Source organism: Pan troglodytes, chromosome 11 (assembly GCF_028858775.2).
Source record: "Pan troglodytes isolate AG18354 chromosome 11, NHGRI_mPanTro3-v2.0_pri, whole genome shotgun sequence".
NCBI classification, from domain to species: Eukaryota; Metazoa; Chordata; class Mammalia; order Primates; family Hominidae; genus Pan; species Pan troglodytes.
In genome coordinates, this window is record NC_072409.2 from 102,376,182 (window position 1) to 102,394,028 (window position 17,847).

Sequence of the window (17,847 nt, forward strand, 5' to 3'; positions counted from 1 at the left end):
ATTCAATTACCCAAAAGCATGGTTTTTAATCAGCTAAGCATAGAGGCCTCACAGATACTTACACTGATTAAAATTTGACATGGGCATATGTATCATTAATTTATTTTTCTTTGGAAGTAGCTGGTAATAATGCTTATTTTGAGTTTTTAATATCTAAAATGTATTATAATAACTTGGTATGGCACATCACTATCCTTTCAGTTTCTACCCCTTCATGAAAATGTTGGGCCTTCCTGTAAATCTTCCTTTGAAGTGGAGCGAGCATCCATTTTGGTTGTTTTCAGATTGGGCTCATTAGTTTACCTCCTCTACGCCCCTCCCCAGCTATCTGTAAAATCATAAGCATCTCCTCCCAATTGTCACCATAGAATATTCTTGTCAGAGATCACAACCTTGCATTTTGTGCAGGTACACTTGAAAGAAATAATATTCATCTAAACATTCTAAATATTATTCTTAGGTCTAGCCAGATTATCAGAATTATGTTCCAGAATTGCTTTTTCACTCTAATGCCAGCAGACTACACTAAGAAAGGGAGGTTTTAAATTATGGTCTTTGGAAGCAGTAACACTATTTTTGTATTGGTGAGAATCTTGTCTATTATATCCACTATATCCATGAAAAGGCCACAAAAAGACAAACAAATACACTTCTAGTTGTGGTGTAATTATGTCCTCTGTATCTCCTATGAGGTCACCAACTCATTGTGGCCAAGTTAATCATTTAAGGTCAGTCAAAACTGAGGATTTTTGGCTCCAAGTAAGGGTTCTAAATAAAAATCCTTCCTTGTTAATGCCATTTTTTCTGTCAATCCCAATCTAATTTATCTAAAACATTTCATAAAACCCAACTGCCTTACAAGTACCATCTAATGGGTTTCACTGTTTGGTTTCTTTGACTTATCACAAGTGCTGATAGCTTCTTGTGTACATTAACTAATAGGCCTCTTTCAAAGTATACTGACATTCAGCTTAGTGTTAAATGGTTTTTAATGAAGTCTATACCATCCCCCTCTATCCTGAGCTTCTGCAAATGAAGCCCATTTTTAAAAAAATAATCTGGAGAACTAATGGTACTTTGCATTCCAATGAATGTGAACCAAGTCTGGACCCTAACTGGATAACTTCAAACCAAATTACTATCATGAAGACAAAACAAAACATTCTCATGGTTTTTTTTTTTTTTTAACTTCTTAGCCAGATATTTGGCAACCCACAGATATAGAGAGGCTTCATGTCAAAGTATTTATTCCAAATGATGTGAAAAGTTTAAGAGATATTGGAGAAATTAGAAACCCTATTTACTTGGAGTGCTGTGTAAATTTTACTAAGGATTTAGGGAATCACAATTGCATGTTACCAGCTCAAAGTTTCTCAATGAATGCTTCAGTTCTCCCATTCACATTTTCTGCTGCACCTCAGAGAAAATGTCTCTGAAGCTAAACCAAGTGAAGTAAGAGGACAGCAATTATTTGGTCAAGATGGTGAGTATGAAGTTTATACTGTACCGTGGGCAATTGTGACAGATGAGTGATTCATGTTTTGTTATGTCTTAGGCGTTGTGCATATGCATGTTTTTCTTCCTTTTTTCCTGGAAAATTTGGATGGGTGAATATTGAGTTTCTTTTCTAGCTCTTCATAGTCAACCCAAAGCACCTGATACCTGGTAGTCTTCTGCTCCTCTTGGTCCCTTGCTTTCTCAGGCAGCACTGAGCTGCAGCACCCAGGCAGGTGGGATCAAGACCATCAAGAACAAAGATTTTTATCTCCTCTCTCAGTTCCGTAGTAAGGCCTTCCTTATTGCTGCTTTTCCTTGATCTCAAAAACATTTTCCAGTTCATGGCATGCCTGCCTCTAGGAGAGGGAAAAAGTGGATAAAAATAATGCACTACATACAGTATCTTTAGAGAAAATCACATAAATCTTTTATACACTGTACAGTAAATAATGTATATGTTTAGAAAGGCAATGTCAATATTTTATAGACTGCAGAGTAACTGTTCAGGTTGAAATGAAATCACTGTGTTTGGAGAAATGTAGTATGCCCTAAATTGTACCAAACAATTTTACCATAGCTTAGTACAGTACAGTTCATAAATCACTGCATTCTCTGCATTGACTGGGAGTTCAAGAATCCCAGCTCCAAGTGGGCTCCTCCCTTCATTCCCTACTGCTTTCAAAGACCCCCACTCCCACCTCCCTACTCAAGGCCCTCCTTTGAACTATGGCAGTGATCAATACATGTTCTTGAGAAATTGAACCAGGGCATGTGAATGAACTCACCCAGATCACCTACTTTTCATGGGGTGGGTGGTAAGAAAACTGGTCAGGAATGGACAAAGAAAACACCTAATGAATTCCACATGTAACCTGAGTTTCTGCATATTTTTTCAGGTGCTAAGGACATATCATTTTGGTTTCCTGAAATCCACTCCTTGTGAGTCTTTTTTTTTTTTTTTGAGACAGAGTCTCACTCTGTCACCTAGGCTGGAGTGCAGTGGCGCGATCTTGGCTCACTGCAACCTCCGCCTCCCCAGTTCAAGCAATTCTCCTGCCTCAGCCTCCCGAGTAGCTGGGACTATAGGTGCATGCCGACACACCAGGCTAATTTTTTGTATTTTAGTAGAGACGGGGTTTCACCGTGTTGCCCAGGCTGGTCTTGAACTCCTGAGCTCAGGCAATCCATCCGCCCCTTGGCCTCCCAAAGTGCTAGGATTACAGGCATGAGCCAGTACGCCCAGCCTCCTTGTGAGTCTTGATTGGCTAGTTCAGGGTTCAGATATGCATTGGTGCCACTGAAATGCTTAAATATTGTAATATTCACCCGATTGTGTGAAAAACACATGAGTGTGTTATGAAAAGCAGATAATACAAGTATCAAAATATTCAGAGGAAGGTCAAAACTGTGTCAAGCAGCTCTTTTTCCAGCTAATTGAAACGATTAAAATCAGAAAAAAAATGTGATAATCTAAGTATAATGAAAATGTTTCTGCCATTATAATGTCTTTGAGAGAAAAAAACTCTAAACCTCTAACAGAGACAAAAACAAATAGATCAGCAAAAAAGAGACCAATAGATTGAAATATTATATTTAGAGCCCTTGGATTATTAGTCAGTTTAGTAATTAAGAAGCAAAGGAGACCTAAAATGACAGAACACAGAAATAACCCGGGAGATAAAGGGAAAGCAGATAACTTAGAAGCCATAGCAGATTAAAGCTGTTACATGGTATTAAAAGACTCACACTGAAATGCCATAATGGGGAGGGGCTAAAAGCAAGGACAGTTAAATGTCCCTAAAGACAGTAATTTGAGCATAAGATCACCTGGGAGCTTGTTTAAAATGTAAATTCTGCCGGGCGGGGTGGCTCATGCCTGTAATCCCAGCACTTTGGGAGGCCAAGGCAGGCCTGACCCGAGGTTGGGAGTTCAAGACCAGCCTGACCAACAAGGAGAAACCCCATCTCTACTAAAAATACAAAAATTAGCCAGGCGTGGTGGCATATGCCTGTAATCCCAGCTACTCGGGAGGCGGAGACAGGAGAATCGCTTGAACCTGGGAGGCGGAGGTTACAGTGAGCCAAGATTGCACCGTTGCACTCCAGCCTGGGCAACAAGAGCGAAACTCCATCTCAAAAAAAAAAAAAAAAAAAGTAAATTCCTGTGCTGCACTCCTGGGATTCTAATTCATGAAGTGTTTGATTTTTATGCAAATAGAATGTGAGCCAGACTTTGAGAAGCTTTTGATTATCCTAGCAAAATGTGAGGGCAAAGAAGAGTAGATGGAGAGGGCGGAAGTTCTGTGAGCATAGAAAGGGGCCGGCTAAGCATTACACCCCATGCCAAATGTCAACTATTGCAAATATATGGCGCTGAAAACTACCAACACTGTATGCAATGAACATTATGCTTCTTTTTAAAAAGGTTAAATTGAATTCAGTATTAGCAAGCAAAAAACGGCAAGGTGGGAGGAGTTACATTCAAAATGGATACTCCTCTGAGACAGGGTACAGCGTACAATAAAGCTCATCTTTCTTCCTTTTTTTTTTTGTAGAGACAGGATTTTGCCATGTTGCCCAGGCTAGTCTCGAACTCCTGGGCTCAAGCAATCAGCTCACCTTGACCTCCCAAAGTGAGCCACCATGCCTGGCTCATCTTTCTTTAGAAACATGGATTTTTCTCCTTTTTTTTATTTTTGTATTTTTTTATTTTTAGAGACAGTCTCGCTTTATTGCCCAGGCTGGAGTACTGTGGCACAATCATAGCTCACTGCAGCCTTGAACTCCTGAGCTTAAGTGATCCTCCTGCCTCAGCCTCCCAAGTAGCAGGGCTACATGGACCACTACACCCAGCTAATTATTTTTTTTAGTTTTGTAGAGATGGGATCTTGCTACATTGCCCAGTTTGGTCTCAAACTCCTGGCCTCAAGCAGTCCTCCTTCCTCCTTGGCTTTGTTTTTTTAAATAGTTTATGCTTTACCAACTGATATGGTTTGGTTGTGTCCTCACCCAAATCTCATCTTGAATTGCAGCTCCCATAATTCCCATGTGTCATGGGAGGGACTCGCTGGGAGATAATTGAATCATGGGGGCACTTTCCTCCATACTATTCTTGTGGTAGTGAATAAGTCTCACAAGAACTAATGGTTTGATAAGGGGTTTCCCCTTTCACTTGATTCTCACTCTCTCTCTTTGCCTGCCACCACGTAAGACATGCCCTTTACCTTCTGCCATGATCATGAGACCTCCCCAGCCACAAGAAAATGTGAGTCCATTAAACCTCTTTTTCTTTATAAATTACACAGTCTCAGGTATGTTTTTATAAGCAGCATGAAAACAGACTCATTCGCCAACAAATAATGGGTGGCTCCATTGTTCATTAAACTTCTCTTTCGACTCTGAATACAAAAGGACTTTGGAAACAAAGAAAAGACCATTTGTTTTCTTTAGTGGTGTAGACACACTGCAGCTAGATATATTGACAATGTGAGTAATGAAAAACAAAACCACAGAAGAAAAAGTATGTCAATTAGGGTGCTCTGGTTATCAATTACTGTGTAACAAACTACCCCCAAGTTAGTGACTTAAAAGCACAATCATCTGATTGCATCTCACATTTGTGTGTGTCAAAAATGTGGCTTGGGCTCAGCTAGATGATTCTTTTGCTCCACATGGTATAAATGTAGGTTACCTGGAGGTGTCAGCTGGTGGGTGGGCTGGTCTAGTGAGTCCAAAATGGCTTCATTCTCATATCTGGCTTCTTGGAAGAAGGGGCTAGGAGCCTGAATTTAGCTAGTTTTGTCATCTGGAGCATCTAAACATAGCCTTGGGGCTCCCAGAAACAGAAAATCAAAGCTGCTTGTTTCTTAAGGTCTGAGACTAGAACCTGGTACAATGTCATTTCTTATTCTATTTGTAAAAGCAGTCATAATACCTGCCCAGAATCAAGTGGAGACATAGACCCCACTTCTTCAGGAGAAGGCTGTCAATGAATTTGCACCCTGAGATCTTAAGTCTATCACACAGTGTTGCAGAAAGGCATATAAATATTTCTTTCCTTGCCAACACATCAAAGGTGGTTGAACGTGTAATCATTACTTCCCCATCCTTATTGCCCATGCCACAAAGAGGAAAAAACCTTCAAAGAAAAGTTAAATTTACAAAATCAGGATGCATTTGTTTACTTTCTTTCCTTACTTATATTGTATAAAATAAAGCAAAGATTCCAAATTTTGTTTGGTATAGTGACCAACCAGTGCTGTGTAACAAATTACCAATAATTTGTTTTGAAATGTATTACCAGTAATGTGTTGCTATTAGTAACTAAAAAAGATTTTTTAAACAATTCGCTTATTTTTTATATTGGAGTTGGGTTCACCATCACTGTTACTCACATGTTGAGTTACATGTAGTTTCCTAGAAATCTCCCCACAGCATGGAGTAAGCCTATGGGAATGTTCCAAGCAGGTCGTAATCACCAGGCAAGAATGATAGTCAAGAAAAAAATTCCTTGAAGGTGTAACTTTTCAGCTGAGAGCTAAAAGATGAGTAGGAGTTAACTGTGCTAAGAGTTATGAATGTTTCAGGCAGTGGGAACATGTGTAAAGAGTGAAACAAGTTTGCCTTAATCAAATGGCATGAGAGACGATCAAGACCCAGGAGAGCTATATCAAGTCAGGCAGTGACTTGGAGCCACTTAGAATCATTAGGGCGGAGACTAAATATGCAAAAAAGAAAACAAACAAACAAACAAAAAAACAAGAAATCAAGCTTAGAGTTCTTCACAACAATCTTCTCCAACTCAGTCTTAGTTTTGCAAATAATTTACATGAGTGGTAGGCTTAGTCTAATCTTTCATGTCTCCTATGTACCTTTTAGAGATACACATGACCATTGAAAAACAGCTAATAAGCAGGGAATGAATCAAGAAAAGACAAGATCAAGAGTCCCTTCAACAAAATAATAAGCTGGTTTTTAGTTACTTTTAATATTTCTAATGAATTTCATCACAAAATTTGAAAAAAATCTGGAATATCCCGTTTGATTAAATTGTTCCTTACTTTACAGAAGATGAAACTGAGGAGCAAAGAAGTTAAATGGCTGCCAGTGCCCCATGGCCAGTTAGGAGCAGAGGGTGGGAGAGGCTCATCATTGAGTAATATATCTAGATCATCACAACCCATCATACATGACTAGATGAGGGGATGAGGTTCCTATCTTTCATTTATAGACCAATAAGAAATGGAATCTCCTTCTATTAGAAATCTTCACAGATCGGGTTCCCCAGGAATCAGCTTCTGAGACAGAGGTGAGCATTTATCAGAGAGTGTTTGTAGAATTGACACCTGCATGGGGAAAGGGAGAGAAGCAGGATGGCAGAGAGGAGTGGGCTGAGCTGCAGTCACAAGGCCTCAACCAACCCTGCAGGGAACTTGAAGGCTGGGATGGCCCTTCAGGAGTCGCCACAGAGCAGGCCTTTATAGCCCTGCATCAACCTATCATTGTGTTTGGGCTGCTCCAGGAAACGAGCAAGTGGCTGTCTTCAGAAGAGACAGTTCAGAGCGCTGGCAACGAAACCTTCCCAGCAGCTGGGGCTTAAATTTTTCACACATGTCTAGGTGGATCTGGACAGCACAGCACAGCACAAAGTCCACAGCAGAAGTACCACCACTTCTCACCACCTCCACCACAATCACCTCTGCCTGGCCAACATCCGGTCTTTCCTGGACGATTGCAATAGCAGCCCCCTGGACAGTCTCCTTCCTTCAAGCTTTGCCATGGACAGAGTTTGCCTCAAAACACAAATGAGACCGTATCACTCCTTCACTGAAAAACCTCCAGTGAATTTGCATCTCTCACACACAGCAAAACCCAAATCTTTTACCACAGTCTATAAAACCCTATTTGACTTGGCCTCCTCATTCTTATTTTATTCTCATTTAAAAATACAAGGTACATATTTTAAGTGTACAGTTTGATGGGTTTTGACAAATGCGCATACCCATGTAACCACCCCAATTAAGATATCAAAAAATTCCCTTCACTACAAAAAGCGCTCTTGTATATTTTTGCAGTTGCCTGTCCTTCCATCCACCCTCAATTTTACAGAGGTAACCACTGCATTCTTATTTTAAAGTTCTTGCCTCGGCTTAAAACAACAATAAATAGAGTGGGATAAGGATGTCTCATTTTTCTAGGAACAAAATAAACGATTTACCTCTCTCATTGAATCAGCTAGAAGAAAGCAGAGAGGACAAGGCACTAATATTCAGAACCACTTCCTTTCAAAAAGAATGCATGGTAAACTTCTATCACCCCTAAAGCCAGTATTTTACCTAAGGTGGTGTTACAGTCATACTTAGCATTTTGCAGTGGTTACCAAAATCTCCGCTCTCTTTTCCTGTGGTGAGCATATATGCTTACACTTGTGCACGATAAGCAGCTCCTGCTTTGAGTTTGCTTTGCTCTTAGGAATGAAAATGTAAAACAATCAAATGTATTCTTTTAATGGTAATCACACTGCTACAAGTAAACAAAATGGATGCCACCGCCCTTAATTTAAACAATAAGAATCACTTTAGAATGCATGACATTCATGCCAGTGCAAAAACTTGTGGCTTTAAGTAGGTGCAGATGTTTAATGGGGTTTGCTGTCGTTCTTAGTGGTAATCTCTCAGCATGTACCAAAATACATTATTTCATAAGATTGATTTTGGCAAAGAAATTTCTCTTTAGCTTTTGCTGTTTCCGTGAGGTGAGTTACAACTTAAAACTAAGTGAGAAATTTTAAATACTTCAACCTTATTCCTCTGGACGTTTCTCCGCTATAGCCAATTGTGTTAAAATAGCTTTGATTGCAACCAACAGTATGCATTTGTCAACCTTGATGGCATTCACCAAAGATCTCCAAAGTAGCTGGGATAATCTGGGGAGTAGAACAACAAAGCGGAGGACGATAGAACTGTTGGTGATGGTTCTGGGTGCTGGAGCACCATGTTAGATGAGTCACTGAGGTTGGACTGAGATAGAATAGGGGAGGGGTTTGAGTCCTGGACTGTTTATGAATTGGAAAGCAGTAGTTGATTATTCCTGGCAGGCAGCATCTGAAGTCACTCCTTTCAGATCTGCTGAGATGACTGTTCCATTTTGATGGCCCCTTTCATGGAGAATTCTGGAAAGTTAAGTAACATCCTATTATTTATAGGCAAAGTTGTACCAATTCCTCAGAGTAAATAAACCATGTATAACTATGTAAAGGCAAAGTTACATAAACGATGAAACTCGTTATGTTTGAATATTCAAACAGTTCCCCACCAATACACAGTTCAAACTAGCCCCTGATGAAAACACGATTGGGAAGGGTGGCGTGTTTGCAACACTCAAGATTACTAATGCCCTCCTTAAACCATCACTCGGGAAAGAAGTATATACTCAATTTCTTCCTAGGAACGTACTAAGACTCAGAGTATTTCTCAGTATTGTCCAAGGGCATGGTCCTGAGAACAATGCCCTAAACTAATCAAGATGCTTATATTTAAACATAGTTATTATGCAAGTTGACTCCACAACCATTACTGTAGTTCCTTAGATGTGAGACTGTCAAATTTATATTTAACTATAGAATGTTCACTTAGAATTTGGGTATGAGTGTCAGGAGAGCAAACTAAAAAACAAACCCTACAGATTTAAAATGGTTGTGTTAAATTTTGTCTAGTTTTATTTCGTAAAGATCAGATCATAAAATAGTACTTACATTTTTAGCATTAGGAAGTTTCACAATTTCCACATTATAAAGTACAGAAGGAAAATATAGGATATTATGTAGCTATATAGTTCCTGCAATATAGAGAATCCTTTAGCTTTTGCTGCAGAGCCAGCCCAAAACTTAGCCACTTAGCCACTTTGTTAGTTGACAGTAATGCTGGGTGGGTCTTTCTGTGGTTCAGGCCAGGCTTCTGATCTCATCTGGGTTCACTCACGTGTCTGCAGTCATTTGGCGGGTCATCTGGTGCTGGCTGGTGTCAGATGACCTCACTCACAGGTCTGGAGGCTGTGTGCAATATTCAGCTGGGGCAATGGGAGTCTCTTGGCTATCTGATTCTGATCTTCCAATAATTAGCCCAGGCCTATTCATATGGTGGCACTGGCAAATGTTCCAAGACCCAGTATGCAAACAGACTTTAAGTCTCATTTTCAAGTTCCATTGGCCAAAAAAATTATGGTGAAGCCCAGAGTGAGTGTTAAGTGGGGACCCCAAAAGGTCATGGATACAGAAAGAAGTAAAAAATTGACAACTATTATTTTACTAATCTATCACATATAAAAAAGGTGAATTCAATTTTAATAAAATATGGAGACGCATGGAATTGAAAGATTGAACCATTAGTTCGAAGATACTAATGATAGACTTGTCTCCTAAGAGTGCGGCTTCTTTGAACAATGCCATGGTTTTTTCTCGTATAGTCCTGCTTTGTTAGGGGTTCCGTCCTTCCCTGTTCTAAGCTGTTTCTTTCCATGTGGGAAGACCTTGACTAGGATGATCCAGTGAGCAGCCCCTTACTCACTGCTCCTCAGGAGAAAAGGAATGAAAAGTTCAAGAAAGAATATATTGGGTAGTACTTCTCTTACTCATGGAGGTGAATCTGACTGAAGCCTCCAGACCTGTGAGTGAGGTCATCTGACATCAGCCAACACCAGACCAACATGCCCAACACATGTTCTTGGTCATAAATAAAAGTGGAGACCAGCCTGCATAACTGAATAGGTAAGTTTGTTTAATTATGCAGTTTAATATTATGAAGATCTGTCCATAGACAGAAGCATCCTCCAATATCAGCTTTATAGATAATGAAGATGACATTTTTATCTTCCATCTGCCTTAATCTTTTGTCTTGTTTCTCATTTGGGTCAGAGCTTGGGCCCTTTCAAATTTTAAGACTGGTTGTGGGACATATAAAATTAATCCTGCCTGACTCAGTAAAGTCAGTAATATATGGAACGCAACTTAAAAACATACTTGCTACCTTCCAGATTCTTGAATGCAGTGTCTCATATGTCCACTGCCTTAGAATCATCCAAAGCATTTGTTAACAATTCAGATTTCTGGGCCCCACCAATGACCTACTGAATTTCTAATTTCTAGAAAACTGAACATCTTTAACAAGTCCCAAGGAGGTTATTTATTTAAACTTGCTTCTTAATTGTATAACAAATAAAAATACATTATTTTCAAAGTATCACTGCCCTCTTCTTCAGATACCCATATATTGCATTTTCTACCTAGTCTGCTATCCAAGGTAAACACTATTTTTACTTCAACATGGATCCTTGCAGATCTTTTTCTTAGATTTGCACACAGTGTGTGTACTTCAGAGATTATTATTTTACATGTGTTTCTATGTGTTACCTCAATGAGAATGTGGCTTTCTGTAAATGAATTATTATCAATCAACAACATATTTCATGGATCTTTCCATTACACAGTACATTATATCTATCATTATATATTACACATTACATAAACATTATACGTATATATACATTATACAACATACATACTATACATTATGCATAAGTCGAGCTTCTTAATGAAACATAGTATTCCAGATTATGAATGAACATTTTTAATAATCCCCTACTGATTGACACATTATTTTCAATTGTTTGCTATTTTAAACAATGTTGCAATGAATACTTACACGTAGGACTCATTATGCACATATGTATTACCCTGTTCTCAAGCTGCTATGAAGCAATCCCTGAGACTAGGTAATTTATAAAAGAAAGAGGTTTAATTGACTCACAATTCTGCATTGCTGTGGGGGGCCTCAGGAAACTTACAGTCATGGCGGAAGGCAAAGGAGAAGCAGGTACCTTCTTCACCAGGCAGCAGGATGAAGTGAGTACAAGCAGGGGAAATGCCAGATGCTTATAAAACCATCAGATGTCGTGAGAACTCACTCACTATCACAAGAACAACATGGGGGAAACCACCCCCATGATCCAATTACCTCCACCTGGTCCCACCCCTGACACATGGGGAAATGAGGATTTCAATTCAAGGTGAGATTTCGGTGGGGCCACAGAGCCAAACCATATTACCATATAAAGCATTTCTCTAGGTAGTTAATAAGCAGTGGAATTGCTGGGCTGCTGGGCTGTTGCATGTTTTAAATGTTTGCTGTCGATTGTTGTGGTGGTGGGTTTTTTTGGTTTTGTTTTGTTTTTGTTTGATTTGGTTTGTTTTTTTTGAGATAGGGTCTCACTCTGTCACCCAGGCTTGAGTGCAATGGCACCATCTTGGCTCACTGCAGCCTCCACCTCCCAGGCTTAAGGGATCCTCCCACTTCAGCCTCCCAAGTAGCTGGGACTACAGGCACTTGCTACCACGCCTGGCTAATTTTTGTATTTTCTGTAGAGATGGGGGCTGGTCTAGAACTCCTGGGCTCAAGTGATCCATCCACCTTGGCCTCCCAAAGTACTGAGACTATAGGTGTGAGCCATTGCCTTAAATATTAATGCATACTGCCAAACTGCTTTGTGAAGTAAGTGTACTAATTTATACTTCCCAGTAATTTACTGAAATACTCACTTTCAGGACCGGGCACAGTGGCTCATGCCTGTAATCCCAGCACTTTGGGAGGCCGAGGCAGGCAGACCGAGACCATCCTGGCTAACAGGGTTAAACCCTGTCTCAACTAAAAATACAAAAAAAAAAAAAAAATACTCACTTTCCCCAATTTACATTATCAAACTTGAAAAATGTTTCATTTTCATTTTAGTTTGCATTTCCCTTATTTATTATAAAGTTGAGTATCTTTTTATAAATTCATTGCAATTTATGTTTCCTCCTTTGTGACTTTTCCATTTATTATCTTTACCCGTTTTTATTTTGGGCTATTTGTCTTTTGTTTCTACCTCTTTCCACCTTTTAAATACACATTTTTTTATGGAATAATTTTACATTTACAAAAAAGCTGCAGTGTTAGTGCAGACAATTTCTGTGTCCCCCTTAGTCAGTTTCCCCCACTGTTAACATCTTACATCACCATGGTACATGTGTCAAAACTAAGGAATCAACACTGGCACATTACTTTAAGCTCCAGGTGTTAGGCGGAATTCACCAGTTTTTCACTAGCATAGTTTATTCCAGGACCCCATCAGAATACCACATTGGATTTGGTCACCATGTCTCCTTAGTCTTCTCTGGTCCATGACAGTTTCTCAGTCTTTTCCCACTTTTTATGCCCTTGGCAGTTTGAGAAGTATTGGTTAGGAATTTTGTGAATGTCCCTATTTTTTCTCATGATTGGATTGGTGTTATGTGTTTCACAGAGGTAACATGCCCCCCTTTTCACATCATATCGGAGGGGTCATGATATCAACACGACTTATGACTGTTCATGTTAAACTTGGTCACCTACCAAGGTAGTATTTGCCAGGTTTTTCCACCGTAAAGTTACTTTCTCCTTTTTCCATATTATTTTCTTTTGAAGCAAGTCACTCAAGGTGAGGGGAGGAAGGTGGGAGTGGGACTGGCAGTGGCCAAGCTCCACTTTCTAGGTGGATACTGTCTACTAAAGTATTTGAAATTCTTCTGCAAAAAGACTTGTTTCTTCTCTCCTATTTATTTGTCAAATCATTTCTCTATATCAGTATGGGCTTGTGTATATTTATTTTATACTTTAAGCTATAATCCTGTACTATGTTATTTATTTGATTGCTCAAATTATTCTAGCTTTGGCTATTGTAAGTTCTTTCGGGTGGGTTTCTCTGTCCCTTAGACATGCCATCATTGTTTTTGTTTGTTTGTTTGTTTGTTTTTTGAGCATTTCCTTACTTTGAGATACTACCAGAAGCCCTGGGCTCAATTTGTATTTTCCTTTTTTTGCTTTTATGTTTGATGAAATTTTATATATTTTAGCTAATTTTTTGAGTATTGTATAGATATTTGCAAGTGTTCTCTCAGTTTCTTGGCTTGTCATGTAGTTTTGATATTATCAAAATTATGCATATTTTTCTTAAATTTTTTTTCTTTTTTTACTTTTGATCATAGAAACATGTTTATGTTTTCTTCTAATAAACATAATCTTGCTTTTACTTTTACATTTTCTAATCTATCTAGAATTTATTTTTGCAAATGCTATGATGTAAAGGTACAGCTTTATCTTTTTCCCACATGGATAGACAATTACCCTTACATCATTCCCCGTTGTTTTAAAACGTCAGTGGTAAGACTTTCTTTTCTGCTCCATTAATCTATTTGTCTTGTCTATTCCCTTACCAATACCACACAGTTTCAGTTACTAGAGCTTTAAAAGATGTCTTTATTTCTGTGTGAGCATGAGTTTTCTTATTTACACTAGCTTCTAAGAAACCCAGTAGTCTAATTATTGTTGACATTTTGAACCAGATAATTTATCGTGGGGGCTGTCCTGTGCATTCTAGGATGTTTAGCAGCATCCCTGTCCCCTAATCACTAGAGGCCAGTATCTCCCACCCTCCTGACAACCAAAAATATCTCCAGTCATTGCCAAATGTTTTCTAGGGGGCAAAGTTGCTGCTGGTTGAGAACCACTGGCTCAATATAATGAACAAATTACAGTGTATGTGGAATGATAGACTCCTACAAATCCTACTGTATTTGATTTTCTGTTCCAGCATTAATTTGCTTAGGATAATGGCCTCCAGCTGCATCTATATTGTGCTGAAGGACATGATTTTGTTCTTTTTTATGACTGCATAGTATTCCATAGTGTGTACGTACAACATTTTCTTTATCCAGTCCACCATTGTTGGGCATCTGGGTTGATTTCATGTCTTTGCTCTTCTGAATAGTGCTGCAATGAATATACGAATGCATGTGTCTTTTTGGCAGAATGATTTATCTTCTTTTGGATATATACCCATTAACAGAATTGCTAGGTAAAATGGTAGTCACTCATAAGTGTGAGCTAGATATTGGATACTCATGGACATAAAGATGGCAACAATAGATACTGGACACTCCTAAAGGGGGGTAGGGAGAGAGGGGAGCAAGGGTTGAAAAACTAACTGTTGGGTACTATGCTCACTACCTGGGTGACAGGAGCAATCATACCCTGAACCTCACATCAAGCAATATACCCATGTAACAAACCTGCATGTATAACCCCTAAATCTAAAATAAAAGTTGAAATTACTTTTAAAAAATCTTGGTGAAGGAAGGGAGAATTTAATTTGTATTTTACTTTGAACCTGACTTTTGTGCTTTCATAGCTTTTCTATATTCACCTGGGCTATCACGCCATACACAAAAAGATAAAATTACCAAAAAAATCCTACCGTAGCTTATGATGGGTGTAGACATTCTGGTACCTGAAAGAATTGACCTCTCTGCCCCCCTGACTTAGGCTTAGATATATGTCCTATTTGGCCAAAGAAATGGGAACAAACATGATATGTGTTTGCATTTAGCATTAAAAGCCAGTTTTCACATATCCTTGTTCTTCTTCCTTCCCTGCTGTGGAAACGTTGGAAGCATGTGTAAAAATGCCCAAGTATCCTCCAGTGATCTAGTTGAGCAGAGCCCCTACCAAGCCAAGTTGACAGTGTAGTAGAAACTACAAAATAAACTTAATATTTTAAGCCAATGGAATTTTGAATTTTTGTTATCATGCATCTTTTGGTCTATCTTGACTCATATATTTAAGTTTACACAATCAGAGAAATATAGTGCTGCCTCTGCACACTAGCTTAATTAGAAAATTATTTATTTCCTCTGTGTCTTCTGTTCCCTGATGCCTCGGTGCTAGGAGAAAATGTGAGCACAAAAGCTATCTAAGCAAATGAGGTTGGCAGAAACCTTTGTTTTTTTGTTAGTGCTTCCAGGTGCCAATTAAGGAATTGGGAACCAGAAGCTCTGGTGATGTTGAGACAAGATTCCATTTGGATCTCCATGAGAGGCAAAAAACACACAGTTGCTGGTTTCACTTCTGTAAAGAATGCTCTCTATAACAGAATATCCTTATAGAGGTACTTTATACCCACAAAATTCCTGAAAATAACAAAGCAGTGGAAAAGGAAAACAGACTAAGGCCTTCACAATTTTAAAGGAAAAAAACCCCAGAGAGCTGCATTTCAACAAAATTCAGTATAAATTGGGCTTGCTTTTACCAGTATTTGTTTTAATTAGTACTTCTAAAATCATTCTGTGTTTTAGTCATAAGATTGATCAAATCTGAGGTCTTGCTTAATTGCCATTATTCTCAAAGTCTAGGAAATAAATAATGTTCAACAAAACTGTCCAATGACCTTTTCGGGACATTTTTCGGTAGCGGTGTACAGTATTTCTCCATGTTCTTGGCACAGCCCTTCCTCCTCTAGTCATCAAAGGCATGTGTAATGTTCTGTACTTTCTGCAAATTGTTCCCAATGCCAGTGAGACAAATTCTAAGGAACACTCTGTGGAGAGTTTGGATTATTCAAAGAGTCTCCAGCTCTCCACACACCCTTTGGAGCCAATTCCCTGGAACGGAAACTATCTCCCTAATTTTCTAAATTAGTAGGTGTGCACCATTACTCACCAAGGAAATTTATTGCCTAAGAAAGAGAGAACAAATGGAATTGGCCCATGCCAGGTGTAGCTCCAGCAGGTGTACAGCTTTCCTGCCTGGCTACATCAACCTATTTCCCTTTAGTTCTTTGCCACCCATTTCCCAGAGATTCCTTATTTATGCCACAGCCATTAGCAACACAGCTCCAGGGAGCCCTACTAGGCAATGTCATTCTCACTTTAAGTGTTTTCAGTAAATAGGTGAACTCAGTTCTCCAGCAGGAGGGTTAATGGGTCGAGGAAAAGTCCAGCTGCTTGAATGTCAGCATTGGCACTTCTTATCACCAATGTCGAATAGGTCCTTCGTGTATCAAAACATTGACAGTGTTTATACCCAGGAGCAAGACAATGTCTTTGAATTTGTTCCATGAACACGGGCAGCAAAAATGATTTTAATAATTGGAAAAAGTCTCTCCAGACTCACCCCACATAAGAGTGTCTGGCACATTAGTTGGTTCTCAATAAGATTGAAGTGAAAACGCTCAGAGCACACCAGTGCACCATCATCTTTAATTGCCAAAACAGAGACCTAATGGTTTTACAAAAGTATCTGCACTGAGTACATGACCAGTCAAAGTTCTACTAACATATGCTTTTCTGGAGGGTGTCAATACCATTGTTTAAAATAACCCTTCTGTTGCTCTTCCAGATAACAGCATGGAATGTCTTCAAAAGGAAGTGTAGAAATGTGACTCTGCATACTTTTATTACAGTAATTATGATAATAGCAAATTTACAGTGTGTTTAGTATGTGCCAAACACTGTATCCTAAATGCTTTCCTGGCTTAACAACTGTAGGCTTCATGAAAGCACAGCATAACGTAGTATCCCCAATGCTGGAGGCACATACAGTGCTTCATATTGGGAAGTGTTTTCTAAGTACTTGTTGAATGAACGAATGAATGAATGATTACAGCATTTCATTTAATTCTCATAGTGTCACTGATGGGCTGATGAGGAAACTAAGTTCAAAAGTCACACATTTCTAGTAGATGGTGAAGTAGGATTTGAACTCAGATTGTCCATTCATAAAGCCTGTGCCCTTGACCCCTATGGTGTTCATTTACTCTTTCAATTTTAACCTGCAGAATAACAGGAAAATTCAGAGATGGCGAGTTTCACAAAGACTCACTGTATCCTAGCTCCCCACAACACTGCCCCTCATTCCACTAATTACAGAGGGGCCAGTACAAGTCTAGTTCTCCTGCCTATTCAGGAAAGAAAAGTAAGTGCAGGGTAAATAAAGAGTGTCATGTCTGGGGAACTAGGATGTGGGAGATTAGAAAATTATAGACATCTTATGCAACATCGATGAGATTTTCTTGCTGTATCACACCAATTATACAGGTCCTTCAGTTCACATAAAGAGCTCATGTAATCACTGACACGTACAAGTGACCTCTTCTTGGAAGATGACAAAGATTTCATTTTACAGGGTTTTTTAGATAATTACCACAGGTGAAAACTTCTGCATTCCTTTTTCATTATGTCTTTGGCACTTCTGGGAATAGGAAAGGCACTGAGTTGCTTACATACCTGACCAGTGTCATGCAATTCTGAGCCAGCCAGCGTAGCTACTCTTGGGTTAAGCAGTGGAAAAGAATGCCTTCATTGTCAAGCGAGAAGGAAAGCCTACAGCTGCCCTGCTGAAAGGTAAATAGGAAGGGAGATTCTCTTCACATAAAAACCAATTCTAATGCACCCTACATTCCTTGGACCGTCACATCAAACCACACGTGTCATGAAAAAGTGCAGAT

At 39.1% G+C, this 17,847-nt stretch overlaps 1 long non-coding RNA gene across 1 annotated transcript in view; it reads right to left on the bottom strand.

Annotated features, from left to right (window-relative positions):
- LOC740907 (uncharacterized) overlaps positions 1-17,847 on the bottom strand; it is a 116,602-nt gene that overhangs the window by 47,658 nt on the left and 51,097 nt on the right. The window contains exon 4 of the long non-coding RNA XR_008537000.1: positions 1,663-1,853. This is a non-coding gene — a long non-coding RNA (uncharacterized LOC740907). The remainder of the gene's footprint in view (positions 1-1,662; positions 1,854-17,847) is intronic.